The sequence below is a fragment of the Ctenocephalides felis genome, unplaced genomic scaffold, assembly GCF_003426905.1.
Source record: "Ctenocephalides felis isolate EL2017-DRISC unplaced genomic scaffold, ASM342690v1 CF-g0.4_SCAFFOLD_01886, whole genome shotgun sequence".
Lineage (NCBI taxonomy): Eukaryota > Metazoa > Arthropoda > Insecta > Siphonaptera > Pulicidae > Ctenocephalides > Ctenocephalides felis.
Window position 1 is genome coordinate 88,471,512 of NW_020538040.1, and position 23,506 is coordinate 88,495,017.

Sequence of the window (23,506 nt, forward strand, 5' to 3'; positions counted from 1 at the left end):
TTTCAAATATAGGGAGTCGTTTCAAATATAGGGAGCAAAAAGTGAAAAAATACCAGTTTTTGGGAGAACTGAGCATCTAATTAAAAATTTTTGAAAAGTATTCGATTCCTAGTGACAGGAAGACATGGAGATTGTAGCAGGCAAGTATGCTTTTGAACAAGTATACAAGTACGCAGGTAAACATCTAAACAGGTATACAGAGAAACTTGTGGATAGAAAAGAAGCAAATTGGTGAATGAGTAGACAGGAAAACAGGTAACCAGGTAGATAGGTGAATATGTGGAGAGACAGACATATGACATTTAAACAGGTAGAAAAGTAAAAAAATAGGCATGTAGGCTGACGGAAAGGTAGACTGGTAAATCATATGAAAAAAAAAAAATATTGATTAAATCGATTATTTTCGCTTATCCGAAAGTTTATACAACTTGCCACAACGCAAAATACCACTTATATTTTTTTAATATTTCATTCTTATCAAATATAAACAAAACTTAATTAACAATAAAAATATACGTATTTGTATACCAGTATTTTTGTCTACGCCAGAATATATATACATCTGTAAAATGGTATGTTAGAAACTAATATATGTGTGTTTGAAAATGAGGATTCACATAAATTCGATTCAATAGAATAAGTTTAATTAAATGTGGTGGGTTTTACTAGTTATAGAAAAATTAAAAAAAATATTTCCCTAATACTGTTAGTAATGTGAGTTAGACTAAGTGTCATGAAAAAACACAAAAAAGTTGAAAAAAATTCAGCGCACGTGTTTTAAAAATTTTCTCAGGAAAATTGCAACATTTTATTAAAAGGTGTCTCATTATCCGAGCGCGCTTGTTTGCTCTAATTGTAAGTATTTGTAGCATTTGCATAAAGGTTTCAACTATTTTTATACCTATTCATATTTAGAAAGAAGTATCATATGGCGCAAGCAAAGACGTAACTGTGAGATAATTTCCCCAAAGTGAGTAGTGAGTTAGGCCCCATCGTGCGACGCCTAATGACGGTACGGAACGCGTTCGGCTTTTGTAATAGTTTCGTCCAAGCAAATTACATATAGAGTGAGAGCAAGACTACTCTGAACAATTTTCGCCAAAACTTTTAATCAGATTCTCAGAGAAATAACCTGCACAGAAACGAAAGCAAAAACTCAATAGTTTTAATCAACAACAGAACGGAACGGTATAAATATATATTAATATACATGCAAGTATGTTAAAGTTTATTACTATTACGTTTCGTTAATTAAATTAATATAACCCTCTCACTAAAATCATAATTGCGTAAAAGTTATAATATAATACTAAATATTTTTAGCTGGTTGTATACCATTGACAGAGCACATTTACGGACAAACATTATCGTATACAGAATATACAATACAAAATAGCATTATTTTGAGACATTATATACCTGGAAAGTACTATGGTTGTGAGACAAGAAAAAGACCACTTCTTTCGACCCAAATCTTTAGGTATGTTAGGACAGTTTAGGGAAAAATTATAAATGACAACCCATCTTAAGTTTCCACAAATATCAACATCAATAGTTTTTAACAATTTCAATTAAATAATTAATTGTTAATTAAAATAATATATGGGGTAGAGCGAAGCTTAAAGGTCCGCGAGTAAAAAGGTCCACCACCGATATCTCAGAAACAAGTAAAGTTAAGAATTTTTCAACAACAATATTTTAAAGTAAAGGGAAAAAGATGTATAATCAGTGAACACCTAGATTCATACGACGTCGCTATTAGGAGATGAACGGCAATGTTTGATAGTCCATAACAAAAGTATTTTCTTTCGTTGTTAGTTATTTTAATTGTAAGCACTGTTGTTTAGTGCACGAGGCATTGATATAATTTTTAAGTCTACGTTATTTAATTGGTTTGGGTGTATTGTTATTTTTAAGTCAGATTTACAAGTTTTGAACATTTTTTCACATGAAATGTATTCATGAAATTTACGTTTTGCATTGGTCGAATAATGTAGCTAATACTTCCTAAAATCCCTTCAAAATTAAAAATACGACATTGTACCTGTTTTCCACTAGCTATGAAGTAAGGGATTAGGTGATAAATTTTTGAAAATCAGCAAAAAAAATACGTTTTTCCAATGATGAATTAGCTGGGACTTTTACTGAACGGTTGTTTCTTTGATATGTGTTATTTGTTGTGATATAATTTAATTCGGTTAAAGTCAAATTGGACCTTTGTACCCCGGTCTACCCTACACAAATTAATACGTGTTCCACTAAAACACGTAAAGTTTTTAAGATTGTTCCAAAATGACAAGTAAAGCAATGCCCAATATTATCGAGTTGTTTTATAAATAAATGAAAGAATCGTGACTAAATATTTTCAGTGTGTTCCTTTTGAACAAAATTATTGCGAAAAGCAGTGAACTGGATGGTACTTCATAACGCGCCAGACGACAGTTCAGTTTGAACTTGGACGATTTCCAAATCATTATTGAATCTGCTTTCAATGTTTGCTTATGCATTCCTCGATTATTTTCACTAGATATGCATCAGTGCATTCTTAATTCTAGTTTAATTTAAGAAAAAGCTAAGAGTTATCTTCTTAAACCATAAAATTTAATTACACAGATTTCGCAAAGATGGACATCAATGCATTTTTGCTCTAGCTCTGGATCCGTAGACAAAGATTCTATAATAATATAGAGAAGGAATATACTGATACTTTTTTGAATATACCAAATAATTAGCAAGTCCATTATTACTACTAAATCGTCGATAATAAGCATCGAAATGTAGTGTATATATTAAGTATAGCAAACAAAGAATTGAAATTATAATAATTGCGCCGTAATCATATAATTTGAAATAACGTGAATAAATTCATGTGTATAATGTGGTTTACTCTAATGATGACAATTTCTGTTAATTGAATACTATATTATACTAATTGATTAATGAAATTAATATAATAAGCATTGTATCAGACCTAAAGACTAAATCGCACAAAGCAAACAAACAAAACAATAATATGACTTTTACTATATCGATATAAATATATTATAAATCGTAGTAAACTATGAATTATTTAGTTTTAATTACATATAATATAATCATATTATTTCTGCCTTTATCAAAGAACCTCCTACCGCTATTAGGCCCTTCTCATATCCTTTATAATGAAATAACTATAGTAATATATGTAGCATGTTTACGAAACGACAGGACCTTAAGACAAATGTACACAAGATGCATTATCCCTTGTTTTTGTCCTCAGATCCTGTTATTAGTTTGTTATAGATTACACGAAGCACTCTGTTCTTGAGTGGATATAGAATAAGAGCAAAAAATATTTGTCCACGGTTATATAATAAAATAGATTTTAACAATGATAAATAAACAGCAGAATGTTTTATGGTATTAAATAATATTTTTATTGACTTTATTCTAAGATCTCTATACAAAATAATGAGCATAAATTGTTAACAAATTATTAGAAAAGAAGAACATTTTAATACATATTAGCAGATACGTCTAGCGGAATATCTACTTACTAAAAATAATTATTAAAAAATATAAATGTCGAAAAAGATAATAAGCATAATATTTAACAGTTGGAATTAATACAAATTAGTAAGTATCAAAATATAAAAATAAAATCAAAATCACCAATAAACAAAATCTGCAATTCTTTATCAAAGAAAGCTGCGTTTCAAATATTTTGATTGTTGTGCTACTTGCTGGAAATATATTTGAAAGAAAAAAACATGTAGGCAAATTACAAAAATTAAAACATCTGTTCGCAACACAATCTCAATCAAATATGAAAACAGAATAGACGTTCATCCTAACGAATTAGTCAGTCAAGTCTGGCCAGTCGACCAGACTTAACCCCCCCCTTAAGGTCTTCTACCTTGTGACCTCGTTTTTGATGGCCTGTTTTAGGAATCGTAGGGAAAACAATAATGCAACCAAGGTTTATTTCTATACTTTCAACATAAATTTTACTGAAATTTTACTGTCTCTCATTTGACCGTAATTTGACCTTGAAACGAAAATTGTATACCAAAACGGTTGACACGATTCAGCTCATAAAAATCGCTTGAAACAAAAAAAAAACAAAAATGATTTAGTTTTTTTATTACCTTTGCTATCGTTACACATAGAGATATAGATTGCAGAATAAAATTTATATGAAAACTTTCACCAAAGCATTAAAACATAATACATCACTTAAATCATTTGACATTGCATATTACAATTAATGACAAAATAATCAAAGGGTAAATCAAAAAAGTGAAAACTAGAATACAACTGGGATTAAACTTTTGGAACAGTTATATATAAAACAAAGTTATTATACCATTTTTATTTGTATATGAAGAAAAGTTATGAGCTATTCAAGTGTGTCATCAATTAGTTAATTATTTACCAATAAAGGGTAGTTCATGCAACTCGCCGTAAAGCAAAATGCCACTTGAACTATTTTTTTAAAAATATCAAGATATTGATAATATTAAATCATTTCTTAAAATTTAAACTACTAATATTTAACTTCCCGTGGGTTAAGTTTATTAACGCAAAAAATCGAAAATAAAAAGTCTTACATGTTTCTTTGAACTTGAAAATGGAAGCATGCATATGTGTGTGTGTTCGGATAAATATTTTTGTTGATAATTTTGCAAACGGATCAACGGATTCAAATAATTAAAAAAAACATTCTATGTGTATTGATGGGAAACGTCCTGATTAGTTTTTGGCAAAGGCAGGTCCAGCCGTTTCGCAAATACGGGGCAAAAAAACTCCAAAATTGGTAATTCAATTTTGGAGATAACGGAGAGTCCGATTTGAATTATTTAAAACACATTTTATTTGTATTGACTAAATGAAAAACTGGTTAAGTTTTACGAAAGGTACGTCCAGCGGTTTCAGACACTCAATAAAAAAGTTAAAAAAATGTCATTTGGGGGTCAAAAATGATCATTAGACATATAATTAACAGTTAATATGTAAAATTAAGAAATATTTTATAGAGGATATAATAATAGGTCCAAATTTTATTACATTTCTATTGGTGTCCGTACAAATGTTTATCTGATAGTCTGCAACACGGCGCTTACGCGCTGCGATATTTTGACTGAAAACAGCTACGTAGCACGATTGCTTTGAAAAAAGTTCAACATTTTCAAAAAAATTTAAAATGTAAAAAAAATCAGATTTTTCAGAAAAAAAGTCTAATCGTTAAAAATTTTAAAATTTGTCATAAATCTAATTTTTTTCACAGGTTTCAAACAAAATTTAAAGATTTTTTTAATAATTTTATTTTTAGTACGGAAAGTTCCAGCAATTTGCCTTAAGGCACGATGTGCCACTAGTCTTTCCCGAGTTAATAAACGTCATCTGGTGTGATTTTCCCCAAAGCGCGCGTCATCATTTCGACCAAGGGCGGATTGAGCCCTATCTTATCGAAGCCCGCGCTGCTACGTCTACGGCCAAGTCCGCGAGATGGAGAAAATAGTTTCCGTGATTTTCTATTTGTATTAACTTATCGACTAAACTATTATGCATGTGCTAAAAATACCAATTGCAACCCGTGTTGCACTTGTAAGTGCTTTTAAAAAATGTGTCTTTCAAGGACCAAGTGGCAGTATTAAATTTGCATGCATATTATTAGATTACTACTATACCGCTGTGTATGGGAAAATTTACATGTCGTGATATAATCAGATAATAAAAAAAAATTAAATATGAGTATGAAAAGGAATTAATTGGCAATCATAAAAATCCTATATTTTATTATAATATATAAGTTTATAAAATTGTAAATAATCATTATTATATCTTACACATAAGCGCCAATAGCTGTGAAGAAAGAATTTTTTTTAAGGAATTGAGAAAATAATAGTGAATGATTTTTTAATTCATTTTTATAGTTAATAAAAACTATCAGACATGCTTTTAAATTGAACTATTAGCTAAACAATATATATATATATATATATATATATATATATATAAATATATATAAAACTTTGTTGAATCGGGCATAGCATTAAAAATAATAACTAAAGCAATTAAAAATTGCTGACTAAAACGTGAATTAATGAGAATTTAATTTCTTAACTGTTTTAGTTCACTTGGTAGGTATTAATTAATATTGAACATAATTTCAAAATTTATGTAATAACAAACAATCTCTCTGTATCAACAAATCATTCGAACAGGTTTATCAACTCGGTATAACAAAATAACTCAATGAATTTAACAAGCCTTAAAGTAGTTTTTATCAACCAGATTTCCTCAGTGATACTGTTAATGCCATGTAAAATTAAATCACTGTTTACACTACACTATATTTACGCTGTTTTAGCTATTAAGTACGTAATATCTGGTTGAAGTTAATGAATCTCCTTATTTGCAAATTTTTCACACCACATCGTACCAGAATGTCTGATAGAAACTTCGATGCAATTGATTGAAAACACAGTTTTGAAGATGATAATATTTTTTATTTCCGTCATGTAGACAACATTATCACTTGTATTTCAGATAAAAGCATTAACATGATTTCTGATAAATTTAATAACTTTAATCTACCACAGTTTGCAATTGAATTAGATAATAAATAATGATAATGGTTAGCTTTCTACACTTTAAACTTATCCCCACAGCAAACTGAGCTTGCTACCTGAATTTTTATTCTGGTAGTCCCAAAGATGCAAATAGATGCAATTGGTTAGTCAGCTTTTCTTTTATTTGATGAATTTTTTTGGATCGCTAATAGTGACAAACGTTGTATAACGAATGTATTGATTAGCAATTCCACTCCTTCGAACTTTATCAACTCAGTGATTAACAGTATAGGCAAATACCCACACATTAGAAAATACAATCTCATTGAAAATACCATCTGGACCTAGGAACTTGAACCGATGTCAGTTTATTACTTTTCACGGAAAAAAAATTTCATAATTATGGCCTTTTATTAGTACAAAAAGTAATTTCATCAGAAATAAAGCAATCAGGCATAGTCAGAAGTATAGAAGAGGCTGATTGAATATCATTATAGCCTTGAATATCCTTTCTTCTTTATACTATTATCACTCAAAAACAAATTATTTAATATATGATAAGGCAAATAATAAGGAGACTGGTAGTGCGTAACATGCCATACGGCACAACGTAATTTAAAATTTTTAAAAGCTCAGAACACAACAATTAGTTTTTTTTGAAAATTATAAAATTGAAACAATTAAAAATGTTTGAAAATACAGAAAATTGTTGATACCCATATTCATATTGGTTGATCCATACTGTCGAAAATATCTGATTGCCGACCGCCAAATGGCATTTTTTAAACTTTTTTTTTATATTTTCGAAACCGCTGCACTCGAAAATTTATCTTAAACTTTTAATCAATTGTTTACTACGTTAATACGAGTTAATTGTTAATTCAAATCGGATTCTCCGTTCTTTCAAAATCCGTTTTCTGCAGTCTTTGCTCCGTATCTCCGAAACGGCTAGACCAACCTTTGCCAAAAACTAATCAGCACATCTCCCTTCAATTGGAATCGAATACTTTTTGAATAATTCAAATCGGTTGATCCATGCTCCCGAAAATGTGGATTCGAAAATTTGCAAACATGTCAATAAATCTTTGAAACCTAAAGTAATGCAATATTTTCAATTTAAATTTTTGGACGATTACTATAAATTACCCTACGCAAAGTTAAAAATAATATAAAATTACACCAATATTTACAGAAACTAAATCGAAACGTAGCTCATAAAAACTTACAATTAGTCTCTTGCAGTTATGAAGAAACCTTAAACAACTTTAGAAAAAATCTAAAATATTGTACAATAACAAGGTGTTGATATATGAATCTATAAGTACGTCAATATATAGTATATGGTGTAGAACACTGAGAATGTGCAAGCTTTTCCAGTATGAATATAATACAAACAACATATAACAAGATTTTTAGGGCCCTAGTAAACCTACCGTGGTACGTGAGCAATGACAACGTATACACAAATCTGAAATTACCAACCGTAAAAGACCTCATACAAAACAGAAGCAGCTCATATATATGAAGATCAGCATCCCAAGCTAACAATTTATCAACAGATACATATCTACTAGAATCTTAAAAAATTGCCAAAAAACTGTTTTGTATCACTAACACAGATTATAAATTTCCATATAAAAACAAATAATAGATTATCACATGGACTCATAAAAATTAGTAGTTTTTAGATTGTCCTGTAAGAAAAATTAAACAAAAATAAAATAATTCGATTTTAAGGCGGTTTGCTAAAGGTTGCTCAAAACAATTAAATAAAGGCACGCTCGAGACACGTAGACATTTGGTTCTAGGATAGATCGATTCTATTATCAAGTATACATCAAATAAGATATGATTTTGCAATTAGTTCTGCTTTTTTGAAATTATTGAAATGTTACAAAAATCATTCATATTTTTTTTTTTGGTATTAAATAGTTATTTCTAAATCACTTTTTGTGAGCAATTTTAAAATTTTATAATATCATATTTTAATAATAACAATTTCGTTGCTTAGTTTTAATTATTCTTAACATTTTTCAGCTGAATATTGAATATTATTGAATTAACTATAATATATTGATTATGCTGTTTGGATCAATTAATTCAATATGTTTCATAAAAAAGTTCGACGGTCTAGAAGATATAAACCTTGGTCAGTAATGCGTGTCGTATTTTTAGATCGAGGAGGAATTTTCCAGATTTGCGAGAAAATATTTCAGGATTGAGGAGCAATCGTAAACAGTGTTTATGACGTTAATAAACCCGAATACCCATTTTATTTATACACTCGTACTAGATTACACCGAGTATGAAAAAATACATCGGTTTTGGCCAGTTAATTTTTAGTACCGCGCGAAAGACTAAACACTGGGATGCTCCAGACATACAAATATTATGTGTGTACTCTCTTCTTAAATACACAACTAAACTAAACCGAGTCTAATTAATTATTCTGAAAATAAAACTTTTCTTGTATATGGATGGTTTTCGCATAGCTAGAATTATTATAAAATTGATGTGCAAGTCCTTGATATAAAATACTTTACTAATAATTACAGGAAAATATATAATGTGATAAAAATTCAGCAAAAAGATATACAACGTGATTTTTAAATGTTAAGCTATCTTATCACAGCGACCCTCAACTTGGTAAAATTATCTAAAATGTTTTTGTTTGTAACTGAATTAGACTTAACCGCTTTAATAAATTCGCATTATTATGCACATGCTTACGTCGCAGATATCATTTATGAAATAGATAATGTATGTACAAACTTATCTTTATATAAATACTACATTTAATATTAATAATTTGGTAAAAGAATGAAAAACAAAAGAAAAATTAACAGACTTACGACTTACTCGTATAATATTATGTGAAATTGCATTAAATATATTGCACACACACGTGCTGGCATGTCCTTGAAACTCAGCTCAATAAAACAAAATTTAATGATTTTTTATAATTCAACCACTTTTTATAGTACTTTAATATTTCACGTTAATAATTCAGCTAACTAATTTTCTGCTAAATATAAAGAAACGGCTTGGAAGATCGCTGTCCAAAACTAACCAGAGCCTTATCAAGTTATTATCGAAATACATTAAATGGCTTATGAGTTTTTGAAATCGGTTCAGCCATTTTTGAGAACTAACATACATAGTTTTCCCTACATGAATCCCAAACGATTCAGTATAACTCGAGACGTCTAGAAAATCAAATTAGCGGATTTTCTGGTGAAAACATAAACTTCTTCTTCGGAAAAAAGAATAAAACCTGACTTCTCACATATCACAGAAATGAATATAGATCTAGAATCTCTGGATATTATGTACTCGATTAAATCAAGCACATTATTAAATTGAATCATGAATGATTAGTGCGTGTAATTGTTTAAACTTATTCAAGTATCTCGAAAAACTGTGGAACAATATTTTTTCATTCTTTTTTATTGAATGTATTAAATGGAGTTGCCATTAATTTAATGTTACTCTTTTAACATTTCTATAAAAACAATGTTAGGAACTAGTGGGGTGCATGGCATCGTGCCTTAAGGCAAATTGCTGGAACATCTCGTATCAAAAATTATTATTTTTTGAAAACATTTTTGAAAAAAATTTACTTCGAAAAAATTAGATTTTTGAGAAACTATAAATTGGCCAAAAGAAATTTTTTTTTTTAAATTTTATTTTAAAAAAAATGTTTTCTTTATTTTGATATATTTTGGAAGATCTGAACTTTTTTTCAAAGCAAACGTACTGCTTTAACTGCATAGAGACAAAATATAAAGCGCGTAAGCGCCGCGTCGCTGTCTAACGGATAAATATTGGTACGGAACCCATAGAAATGTAAACAAAATTTGTATTTAATATTAGAATCTCTATAAAATATCTGATAATTTGATGTGCATATGTCTAATGATCATTTTTGACCGCCAAATGGCATTTTTTTTACTTTTTTTGTTAGGTCTCCGGAACCGCTAGACCTGCCCTCATGAAAATTTGATCAATTCTTCATCTTGTCAATACTAGTAAAATGTTTTTTGAATTATTCAAATCGGTTGATCCGTGTTCCCGAAATCGTCGACGAAAATTTGGATCCGAACACACACACATAGACGCACACACACACACATACACACACACATACATCCATTTTTTCTAAGGTATGCCAAAATGTTCAGAAGGTTTTGAAACGTAAAGATCTCTAAAAATTTTCATTTTCGACTTTTTTGCGATTACTATAACTTGCCCTACGGGAAGTTAATAATACCGCCCGCAATAATGTTACGAATAATACTGAAAGATTAATTTAGAAACGGTTGGCATACATATCAACCACTTGCTATAAATGACTAAAATACTTACAAAATATTCTGGATAGAGCATATTTTCGTCGCCACTGTTAAAACAAAGAACGTCCCACATGACGTGAACTAATAAGGTCAAATAATGGAACCGAAGCTTTAGCATAGAATATACTAATCACGTTAGCTAACAAAACGTAATATGGTTTCGCAATGTTTGAAATTCTGCAATAAAATTCTGTTATAAGTTACTAAAATACATTAAGCAATAAATATTAAATTGCATTAGGTGTCACGTATATTATAAGCCCATAAATATAAATTTAATATACACATTAAAACCTAGACGTGATTCAATATTTACTTTTCTCGTGCAATCAACGAGAAATTTCCAACATGGTGTAAACTCTCTGGTCTGCGTAATTGACATATATTCTAGGAGCTTCTATAATATAAGCTTTGTATTGTAGTTTTTAACAAATATTTTGATTCATATAAAGAGCATATTAAATGTTAAATAAAAGAATGTTAAACATTTGATATGTGAACTTAAATGAAAATACATTACGAAATCGAGAGTTCCTTCTCTAGTAATTATCAGAAATAATACAAACAAAACATAATAGTTATTAATTAATAGTTATCGACAAATTGGACATAATTGATTAAAAAACTGATGTAAATGAAAGTTACAAATTCATAAATCTATACGTTCAGGTCTATGTAGAAGCATTTAGCAATTAAACATTGCAATATTCCATGAAATACATTAGTTTTGTGACAGTCATCATAATTGCTAAACTGTATTGATTTTGAGATAGGGTCCAGAGGGAGAAAAGTGAAGTATGTTTGTTTCAACAAGTTTACATCATTGCGTTCAATCAGCGCCCTACATTAACATGATCTGTAGACCGATTTGTTCGATTTTTTTTTAAAGAATAACTCTTACTTGTATACAGATAGATAACTTTGTTTGTTGCTATACTGTAAGTTAAACGTTAATATTTAATTAACAGCAATAAGTATTTCCATAGATAATTTAACTCAGTCATATTGATGATTCATTTTCAGAAGTGTGCATTGGGTACGGTTGTGACAGATTTTGTGGGTACGGTTATGACATGTATTTCTTGTCCTTTGGGTGAAGGTTAAATAGTTAAAGAAAAGTCTAACTCAATTAAGACGAAATACAAAATTTGTTTTTCTCCTTTTTTAGGAAAGGAAAATTCAATACAAGAAAAAAAGATTTTGCGAAAGAAGTAATCTCTTCTTAACTTTTTTAAAAAGTCATGTTTTTTATATATTGTTATATTATATTCATCATAAGTTGTGTTTAAATGACTATATATAGTCATTGAATAGAACAATATATTGTTCTGTATTACATATTATTTTTAATAACGACAATTAAAAACGCTATAAACCATTTTTTGTTCATAGCTGTTGTTTGTTTTACCTGTCACAACCGTTCGTGGGTGTGGACGGTTGTGGCACTTGCCCTTTTCATGTATTTGATTTTATGACTAATCATCCTTCATATTCAAAGACAGTATTTCAGTATTTTCACATAGATAAACGTCCAAATTACCATTTAACTTACCCAGAAAACTGGTAAATTAAAAAAAATATTGATGATAAAATAGAGACACAACCGTACCCAGTCTCCCCTATCAAATACACTTGCATTAGTTAAAACTACTATATTACTTCAAAATGGTTAAATCCAAGCAATTAATAAATGAATCATTAAAACATTTAATGTAAAACATATATAAATGTGTGAAACTAACAACAAAATTAAATATTTTATGTTTTTTGAGCTCAAGAAATTAATGAAATGTTTTTTACGTAAGCTTGAAAGTAGATTTTTATAAAAAGTAAACTATGAACAAGCAAAGAGAAATAAATAGTATTGATTTTATATCAAGAACCTGTAATGAAGGCCATCGAGAGTAAAAATAATGATGATAATAATAATAATATCTAAATATAACCATATAATTAATAATACTCGAAATGTAATACCCAAAAAATGTGAGAAGCACAGACGATAACGATATGTAGAAATAGATTGAAAAAATGCAGACCGATTTGTGATCAACAATCAATACAATCATCATCTCATCATCGTCTCGGTTGTCCGTCGTACGATAATAAGGAATTCATTAGATCACATTTCATTTTATCCCTGTCGCTCCGCTGTGTGGATAAAACTCGATTCAACTTGTTTCAACTGATCCGATATAAATTGCATTGTATATTCGATATGACAATTGAATTGCTCCCATTGTAGATATCCCGAGGAACACTTGTCACTTGCATACAGAGAATTAATATCAATCAGTGAGGGCGCCGGTCAAAATTATCATTCACTTTCTGATTAAAATTTGACTAACAATTTTCCTAATGAATCCTAGATCCCCGGTCAAAATTATCATTCGCTTTCTGATTAAAATTTTACCAACCATTTTTGTAATCAATCCTAGATCCATCAAGGTATGGTATTAAATGTTAACACATGAATCCTGTCGATTATTATAAAATAGAGTCTAACCCTTAGACTCTAGCGAATAAGATGAGGGTAATAACAAGTAGATGTGTGAATACATATCATAAAACTAGTGGTGCATCGTGCCTTGAGGAAAATAGCTGGAATTATCAGTACCAACTGTTTTTTTAACTATTAAAAAAATTTAAAACTTTGAAAAAATTAGATTTGAGGATTTTTAAACTTTTGAAAAAAATTACTTTCTAAAAAAAATTTTTTTTTATATTTTAAAATATTTTGGAAATTTTGAACTTAAAAGCAATCGCTCTGCGTTGATTGAGTAGAGATAAATATTGGTGCGAAACCCATAGTAAACAAAATTTGTCATTAAAATCTCTATAAAATATCTGATAATTTTATGTGCATATGTCATATGATGATTTTTGACGGCCAAATGACATTCTTATTACTTTTTTTTATTGCATCTCCAAAACCGCTAGATCTGCCTTCCTAAAAATTTTATCAGTTCTTAATTTCGTCATAACCAATAAAATGATTTTTGAATCATTTAAATCATTATACGAATTTTAACAAGAAAGAAATGCAACAAAAGCACGTAGATATTCACAGAAAGTGTTTGGTGAAGATGCAATTTCTGATAGGGCATGCAAATGATGGTATGAAAAATTTGAAACCATTGGAGCAGAAAGTGATTTCGATGTTGTTCAGGTTATTTTAGAGGAAGATTGCAGAAAGGCATGATTGAACTCAACAAATCATTTCTGACAATATTCGAAAGATAAAAGTGATGTAAAAAGATTTAAGATGCTCGAAACAAAATCGAGGCCTTGTTGAAGCGGGTGAGAATTGCGTATAAAAAGTGCATTACTAACAACCCCTAACTATCACTTGTTGGCAAAAAATTCAAAAATGAAGAAGATGTCATACAATCACTGGTTCAATGTTTTGCACCTGAAGGTGAAATATTTTTCAAAAATGGAATATACAAATTGCCCTCACTCTGCAAAGAGGCCCATTATTAATGGCAATTATATTCACAAACAAACAGAACTCTCCGGTAAACCTAATATATATATATATATATATATATATATCATCGTTATATATATATATATATATATATATATATACATTAATACATTAAAAATGCAAAATATATAAATCATTTTCCATATTATTATATTTCCAGTATAGTAACAGTAATATTTACAGACATAATTTTTAATAATATCGTTTACTGTTATTATCATCTATTCATTTTGAATTTTTTTATTTTATACATGAACCATGGATTAAATATTCATTTTAAAATCTTTGCTGGTGTTCTTCGTACTACTTATATTTTTATGGAACTTGCACATCTCCGAAGTTCTCTAGAACAATTCTTTAATAATGTATTTGATCACGGCATATTTGATTTTCATCGGATCAGCCGAGTAAAAGTAATGAGATATTTCGAGTTTTTAAAATACCTCTACCTTTTTCAAATATCCCAACAATGACTTCACTATTTTCCTATATTTATAATGAAACCATTTCATATTGAAACTGTATTCAAAGCTCGCTCAATGTTAATAGTTTTATATTATTGAATCGATTTTTCGATTAAATTTCATATAATTTACTCGACAAAATATTTCAAATGTGTCTTAGAATTATAGTACTATGCATTTTTGAAGAAACAATTGAGTGGCCGCCTCACTAATTCATCTATTTATATGAACATATTTTGTTTGTATTAAATGTATTAACGATGATTTGTAAGACGTCTCTAGGCGTAATAGAACAATGCTGAGAAAAAAATAATTGAGACAGGTTTGTAAATAATTTATAAAATTTTGAATACTGTGGCTAATAATTTCACCATATATTATAAGTCTAGATACAATTTTGGAAATCAACGACATAACACAAAATGCATATTGTAATAATCAAATTTATAATTTAATATAGGATAGAGTAAAAAGTTATTCCAAATCTGCTGATAAATATTTATGACAAAATACCAGATCATTTACAGTGTTATCTCTGTAAAAAATGTACCCATAAAATTTGTATTTTGCATTGGTTGAATAACGTAACTATTATTTCGTAAAATTCAATTAAAATTAAAAATAAGACATTGGCCCGTGTGCCCACAGTCGAACCACTTAACCACGCCTATGGAGTAAAAAGAACCAGGTGACAATTTTTGAAAAAAAAGCAAATAATATATTTTTACAATGATGAGTAGCTGGTTGTTTTATTGGACATAGTCAGATAGTTATTTGTTTGATGTGTGTTATTTGTTGTGATATAATTGGCAATTATATTGTTTTCACAATATAACTGCTGAAAGTCAAATTGGACCTTTGTGCCGCGCCCTACCTAATCTAAATTGGTGATAACTTGAATGAAAAAAAAATTAAATCAAATTCCATCTATTATGATTATATTGTAGTTGTTCTAACAAAAATGAATTTAGACGTAAAATTCATAATAGGTTATATTTCATTGCAGATGCATTAATGTTATAAGTACATAAGCTTTATATATTTCAAAACCTATTATTTTTATTTTTATTTTATTATTTAACTCTTCATAAATATTTTTATATCATTCTATAAATTCTGGAGCCTAAACTTGCATTTACTTGAGCTTACAACATCACATAAAAATAGTTTCGTTTTTATACTTCATATCATAATTATTTCTTATGACGATGACATGTTAATAATTTCGTAATAATAAATTCAAATGCGTAGCGTTCATCACACGCAATAAAATATAATACTTTTTAACCATTTTAATTAAAATGAATTAATTCAAAGCAATTTCCCAAATCATTACATCAAACAGACATTAGTAAATAGCAATTTAACAATTAACAATTCATTTATCCTTAACAGTATTGCATGCGTCCTATATTTTACATTGGATCAATTCAAACGAGGCGAGTCAAGTACTAAATTGACCTTTTTAAAAGAATTTGTTCGGTGTGTTTGTTTCAAATTATTAAGTGCATGATTATCAATCTTTTACTAAAAATGGGTTGTATTCATAAACGAATAGAACACGAAAATAAAACAATACCATAAACATGCTATAAAAGTCACATATGCGTGCAATATTAATTGCCATTTTATATCATTTTCAAAATGACCTACAATACCCATGTGGGATATATTTGAAAATAAAATACGATTCATAATTGTAAAAAATTATATATATATATATATATATATATATATATATATATAGATGTTAAGATGGGGTTAAAAGATCGCGTGTAAAAAGGCCCACTACCCATATCCCAGAAACATGTGGAGTTAGGAATTTTTCAACAACAATATCTGAAAGTAGAGGAAAAAAATGTACAATCGCTTACGGGTGATAAACGGCCATGTTTGAAAATCCATGACAAGGGTATTTTCTCTAGTTATTCATTTTCTCGGTTGTGAACACTGTTGTTTAGTTTACAAAACTTGAATATAACTTTAAGGTGAAAGTTATTTAATTGTTTCATAAGATGCATTGCTAGTTTTTCTATACAGCCTCTATAAAACCTAATATATGGATGAGACCAACCAAACCTTTATCCTGGCAAAGATGTAAACAGTAAAAAACAGTAAATGAAAAACTAAATTAAATTAACAAAAACAATTTTACAAGAGATAAGGTAATTAAATACATATTCTAAATATGCTGATGATTATTTCTGACAAAATACTAGATCAAGGTTATCTCTATGTATCTATTATTTCGTAACATTCTTTTAAAATTAAAAATAAAACATATTAATTGTTTGCTCGATGGTCGTCTCTTTTTACCCAGTCTAAGGGGTAGAAAAGACCAGGTGACAATTTTTTTAAAAAACAGAAAAAAACTGAGAGTTTTTCTGAATATTGTAAGATAGTTCTTTGCTTGATATGTGTAATTTGTTGCGGTATAATTGAATTGGTTTTCACAATATAATTACTCAAAGTCAAATTGGGCCTTTGTGCCCCGCACTACCTTATATATGTATATGTATATATATATGCATTTATAAATATTATAAATATAAATGCATACATCTAAATCTACAATATTCAACGAAGAATGTGTCAATTTTGGGTACATAGAATCAATCGAGACAAAAATATACAAACGACTCAAAAGAGTAAATTTTCTCATAATGCTTTCATCAAAAACAGTTAAGTAATTTAAAATCAATAAACCTTGACTTCATTAAGTCACCTTCACCAGTTTCAACATGCAGTATCTCATACGAATATGATTTTTTCCCAAAATACGATTTTAAATATTGAACCATTGCCAAAACTGCTGTCGCCTCAATGCATTTCTAATAAACTTGTCCTGTATGTGATGTATTTATATGCATTGGCGGTAAGTGAAATATTAATTATAAAAATTGATAAATTATCGTCAGTATTTAACTTAAAATAGATATGATCATCAAAGATGAAATCTCTATCAATAATCATTGAAAAAACTCTTTAAATGTTTCCAATAATATTTATGTTCATGATTGAAAAAGTATTCGATTATGATTTCAGTTTGAACAGGTTTTAATTTTTAACTTATCTTGTAGAGCAATAACTGCAAATAATAATATGTGCTGATTCAACAAAATGTTGATAAAATCGATAATGAAAACGCAAGAATTAGATAACATGGTTATGCAATATCTTTTTCAACTTCATGTGATCAGATCGTTCTGATGTCAACTTTTATCTCAATTTCCTGAATGAGGGCTTTACCTTAGTAAAAAATACTGTTCCATAGTCAGAAAAGTCCTCGGATCGAATCACAGTATACTGTACAAAAAGGGATTGCAAAAATGTATATATGAAAAATGAGAGTAGAATACTTTATATTTGAAATCAAGCTTGTATCAAAGAGTAGACGTTTGGTTAGTATAGTAATAGTAAATCAAAAAACTAGCGGCAGCGCATGGCATCGTGCACTGTAAACAACCTTGATCTTGTATTTCGTCAGAAATATTTATCAGCAGAGTTGGAATAACTATTTATTTAATTTAATCTCTTGTAAAATTGCTTTCTTCAACTTAATTTACTTTTTCATTTGCTATTTTTTATTTTTTCATAAAAAACAGTTGAATCTAACTAAAAAATACTACACAACATCAAAAGAATTCAATAATGTATTTATTTGTATATATATATATATACATTTATACATATTATAAATATAAATGCATACATCTAAATCTGCAATATTGTGTCTATCTACTAATATATGTAATATCACAAAAATTGTCACTAAAATATAATATTCAAAAAATTACGAAAGTTAAAAATGCTATTCAAAACTATCGATTTATATAATATCATAAATGGATTTTTAACAATTCTATAATTCTCAATTTAGGAAAGGTGCACCAACTAACGAACGCTTATAAATTTTTGATTATAAAATTTATCATTCATATCAACCTTGATCTATATTTTAAAATAATTCAAGATAATCGACCATTAAAATTATCAAAATATCTTAATCCGATTTGGAGTAGAATGTCAATGGTATCCCTATGACCCAAATACAAATTTTCATTGAAATTATTTGTATAAATAAAGTCATAAAATAATTTAAAGAAAATATGAACGCACTATATAATGTTATAAAGAAATTTAAAGAAAACACACTATCTGATGTCATGAAGTATATTCAAGAAGTAATAAAATTTTGACAAATATTATTCTAACATAAGTTAATAATAAAAACGGGACGATGTCGGGATGACGTGCTATAGTATGAGATTCTGTTATCATACAAAAGAGTTGAGTCATCTTAAATTCACAAACGCTTATCTACCTTTATTACCAACAGAGCCGATTCTTTTCTGAACTAAAAGCTTCCTCTGAACTAAAAACATCTAACTTTTCAATACTTATTCAAACATTTCGGGTATATCCCATATACCCCTTCCCTTCAATATGAGCTGTTAAAAAAAAAATTATACATTTATACACTTATCAAGAATTCCCGCATGAATCTTACTATGATTTTTGGTTATTAAAATTTAGATATTTTGTTTCATTAATATTTTTAAAATATGGACCAGAATTTATTTTCAAATAAAAATAAAGTTTTATGACACAATTATAAAGGACGACCGTTAATCTAGTAATTAAGTAAAATATAAATCCCAGTAAAAAGAACCTTTGACTTGCCTTTCAATAGCGTTCGTTAAACTAATAAACCTATATATAATCCTCGTTCATAATAGTTTATAGTTTATACTATGTATACCAGTTCTGATTCCAGTTCAGTTAAAAAGAAATAATATTGAATTTTTCGGTTGGTTTGTAATATTGTTTAATGTCCTCATTAATGTGCTAATTATGATGGATTCAAATTTCACAATGGTTATCTTATTGAAAGTTAAGAAGATCTGGCTTATAATTAGCAAGTATTGCATTACAGCTATGGGAGAATTAATGTTGTTAGAACTGAGATTATCATATATATATATATATATATATATATATATATATATATATGATAATCTCATATATATATATATATATATATATATATATATATATATATATGAGGTATTATTAATGTATCATACAAAGTAATTCTAATTTTAACAATCAATTGCTTCGTTCAAGTAAATAATTCTCGTACAAAATCGCCAGAGTATAGGTACAGTTATACTCTCTATTTTTAATTCGAATAATTAAATTTGGAATATGATCTATTAATAGATGTTGATAGAAAGAATATAGTAAAATAGTATGAAATATGTCTTACTTTTGTAATACCATTTTAAGGAATTAATTACTTCGACATTGTGCAGATTCATATTTGAATTTAAAAAAATGGAAATTGCAAAAAGAAACAAATAGTTTAAGATCATTCACATTATATAAAACTTTAATACAAATAAAAATTCAAATAAATCATATTGTAAAATCGCCTATTGCTGCACATAGCTAATTGTACTGACTAATTAAACTATAAAAAGCATAATAATGTAGTGAAAATTTTTAAATTAAAATAAAACTAAATATTTACTAAATGTGAGTTTGCAATAAAAAAACCTCTCAAAAAAGGCTTTCATCAAACACAAAAAATTTATTACTGATTTGTGAGTTATAATGATGCAGTCCACTCATGTAAGCTTAAATTAGGTAAGAATCTCGGAATTCGAGATACCCAGCTGTAAGTCTGTAAATACTTGTATATTGACACTCTAAAGTTGTCTCAAAACCTACATATAGTAGGGTGTAATTACCATATGTAGGTTTCGAGACAACTTTAGGGTGTCAATATACAAGTATTCACAGACTTACAGCTGGGTATCTCAAATTCCGATGTGAACTTACTATAATGACTGGACTAATGATGTTATTCAGAGTAAAATAAAGTTTAGTGTTTAAATGTTTACTACTAGAAGTTCTTATTTTTTTGTTACAAGTTCATCTTGTATCTTCTTGTTATTTCAATTATTTTTATTTATCGCAATAGAAACAAATGTTGGAAATGCATTATACCATTGGGTAGAAAAATATGTACTCAATTATATTGTATTATACTCTATATAATATCCAATATATACATCTATATAAAAATATTTGAATTGAATTGTTTAAATGTTTTATTTCATTAAGTATATAGATGAAATTAATTGTTACATTTATGTCCTTAATTATATTGTTTGTGGTTTTTGCGACAATTTTATTATATAATTAATATCAACTAGAGTTCAGTAATAATTATGCCAAAAACAATAAAAGTTCAAATAATTATTTTTTCTTCAACTGATATTCGAGGAATTCATAAAACAAGTCTCGAAAAACAAAAGGAAAACTGGCTATGGGTATTACAAAAGCTTTCATTCGACTCATATTCCCATAAACTCTTATCTTACAGTAAGACACCACCCGGTTGGTATCATTGTGAAGTAGTTTATCAATCATATCAAATCGTGTATCACATGTAAATTGATATGTTTCGGTAATTAGCCTAAACAAAAAGTCCCACGATCAAATAAGTATGTGTTATTTTGGCTATCGATATTATGTTGATCATGTTTCGATTATCTGAGAGAATCATTATGATTGCTCATGGATGTAAACAACTTGTTATGAAGCAGTAGTGATATCAATTTTCAGCAGATAATATAGAACATAATATGTTTCGAAGAAGAAGAAATAGCCTTTCCAAGCATTGCTGAAATACGAATATATAATCACTTACAAAGAAAGATTGTCAAGAGCTTCTGATCAAATTGGTTAGATATAAATCCAAGAATAGCTTTGACTTCTAAAAACTGACGTAGTGGAGAAGAAGTATCAAATATTACAAAGAATTATGAAACTTAGTAATGTTATCTGTTCGAAAACCGAATAAAAAATTAATTGAGGGAATATTTATTAACTGGTGGCAATAGAAGTGTGCATCAGAAATATAAAACCGCACTATGGTTGATTATTAGAATTTTAATGTTTTAATTTATCTATCCGTGATAGTAATTATTATAAGATAAGAATTAGTGAAAATGAAATATGGAACTATGCAAGTTTTACCCAGCTTTTCAATATCTATTACTCTATTTTTCAAGATTCGAGTAATATCAACTACAAATAAAACTTCAAATATGCCAAAAATATAATGAAAATTAGAATGAAAAAAAAAACAAAGAGTGCATATCTAGCGTAAATCTGATCCAATATAATCTAAAGTAAACACAGTTTCGAGAATTGAATAGAGTATGTACATTGTCAGATATCATTTCAATCAGAAAAATTAGATCCAGATAAATCCAAGCGACGCGTCGCTCTAATGATAAGCATATTCATAATAAGAAAGATTACAATTTTTAATATTATTAACAGGTGATATCCATGTTTAGTCTAAATATGACCGCAAAAGACGAGCGTCTTTATTTGAGATAAAAAAAATTATGCAAAGAAAACAGAATACATTTTGCATTAATACTTCATAATTAATGGTCATTCGGATTCCCTCAATTCAAATAAAATTGTTATAATCTAAAATGATATCGAATATTTTTAATCCCTTAACTTAAAATGACAAGCAGAGCCCGCGTGCGATTGCTAGGCCAAAAGTGAATATTACGGGCATTGCCCGCGTACGATATTCGAGACAGAAGCAAATATTACGTATTTCGGGCATGGGCCGGTTTGGTGAACAAAAGTATTATAAAATATTTATTCCTACGAAACTATAAAACATAAAATTATTTTTATGTTTGTGATAAACCGTACACTATGAGGGAAAATAGTCACAACGCCGCGCCAACTTGAACAACTTTGGCCCAACATTTTCGAATCTAAATTGTAAGTTAAGGGGTTAAAGTTAATAGTTACAGGGCAGTAGTTACTTTTAATACAAATTACTGTTTTTCAGAAATGTTAGCCAGTTGTTGAACGAATTTAGAGCGCATGAAAAACTTATTTTAATTTCTTTAAAAAGTATGCCTAATAAAAGTATAATTCTAGGCTATGTATCATAGCATTTTTGATAGATTTAGATATTGAAATAAAGGTTACAAATATTAGGGGCAGTTATACGTTGCCTGTTCACGAGTTGGAAAACCATCCGCTTTGTTTGTGTTAACATCAGACCAAAAAACAAAAAATGTGGTTTACCAAAGAGCACTTCAATGAAACGGATAATTTGCGGATTCACTTTCATTTACTTAGAGAAATTCAACTAAAAAACACTTCATTTTTGTAATCGAAATGAATTCATTACTGTTGTATAATAAAATCAAATTTTTCCTTTTCAAATATAAAACAAACAAATAATTTCTTCATCTTTCTCACGAAACCATCTGGTGGCGAAACGGAGTTCGTTGGGTTTGCTAGTATATATATATATATATAATATATATATATGTGTGTGTGTGTATGTATATAATATAATATAAAGTGTATACATAGAGTAGGTATATATGATATATAGAGTAAAATAAATGTTAATGTGCTCAGAAAAACTTTTCCGAAAGCTCACTTTGATTGGAACATCTCGTATTTTTTGTGAGTCTCGGCGTTCCATAATAGTGAGTATAAATTTTTCTTGTAGGCATTTTTTATAACATTATATTGCTTTAAATTTATTCGGATAAACTATTCATTTCGCCCAAATATTAAAATAATGAA

The 23,506-nt window shown here is 28.3% G+C and overlaps 1 protein-coding gene across 1 annotated transcript in view; it reads right to left on the reverse strand.

Moving 5' to 3' along the window:
- LOC113378578 (solute carrier family 12 member 4) overlaps positions 1–23,506 on the reverse strand; it is a 278,020-nt gene that overhangs the window by 253,867 nt on the left and 647 nt on the right. The window lies entirely within an intron of this gene.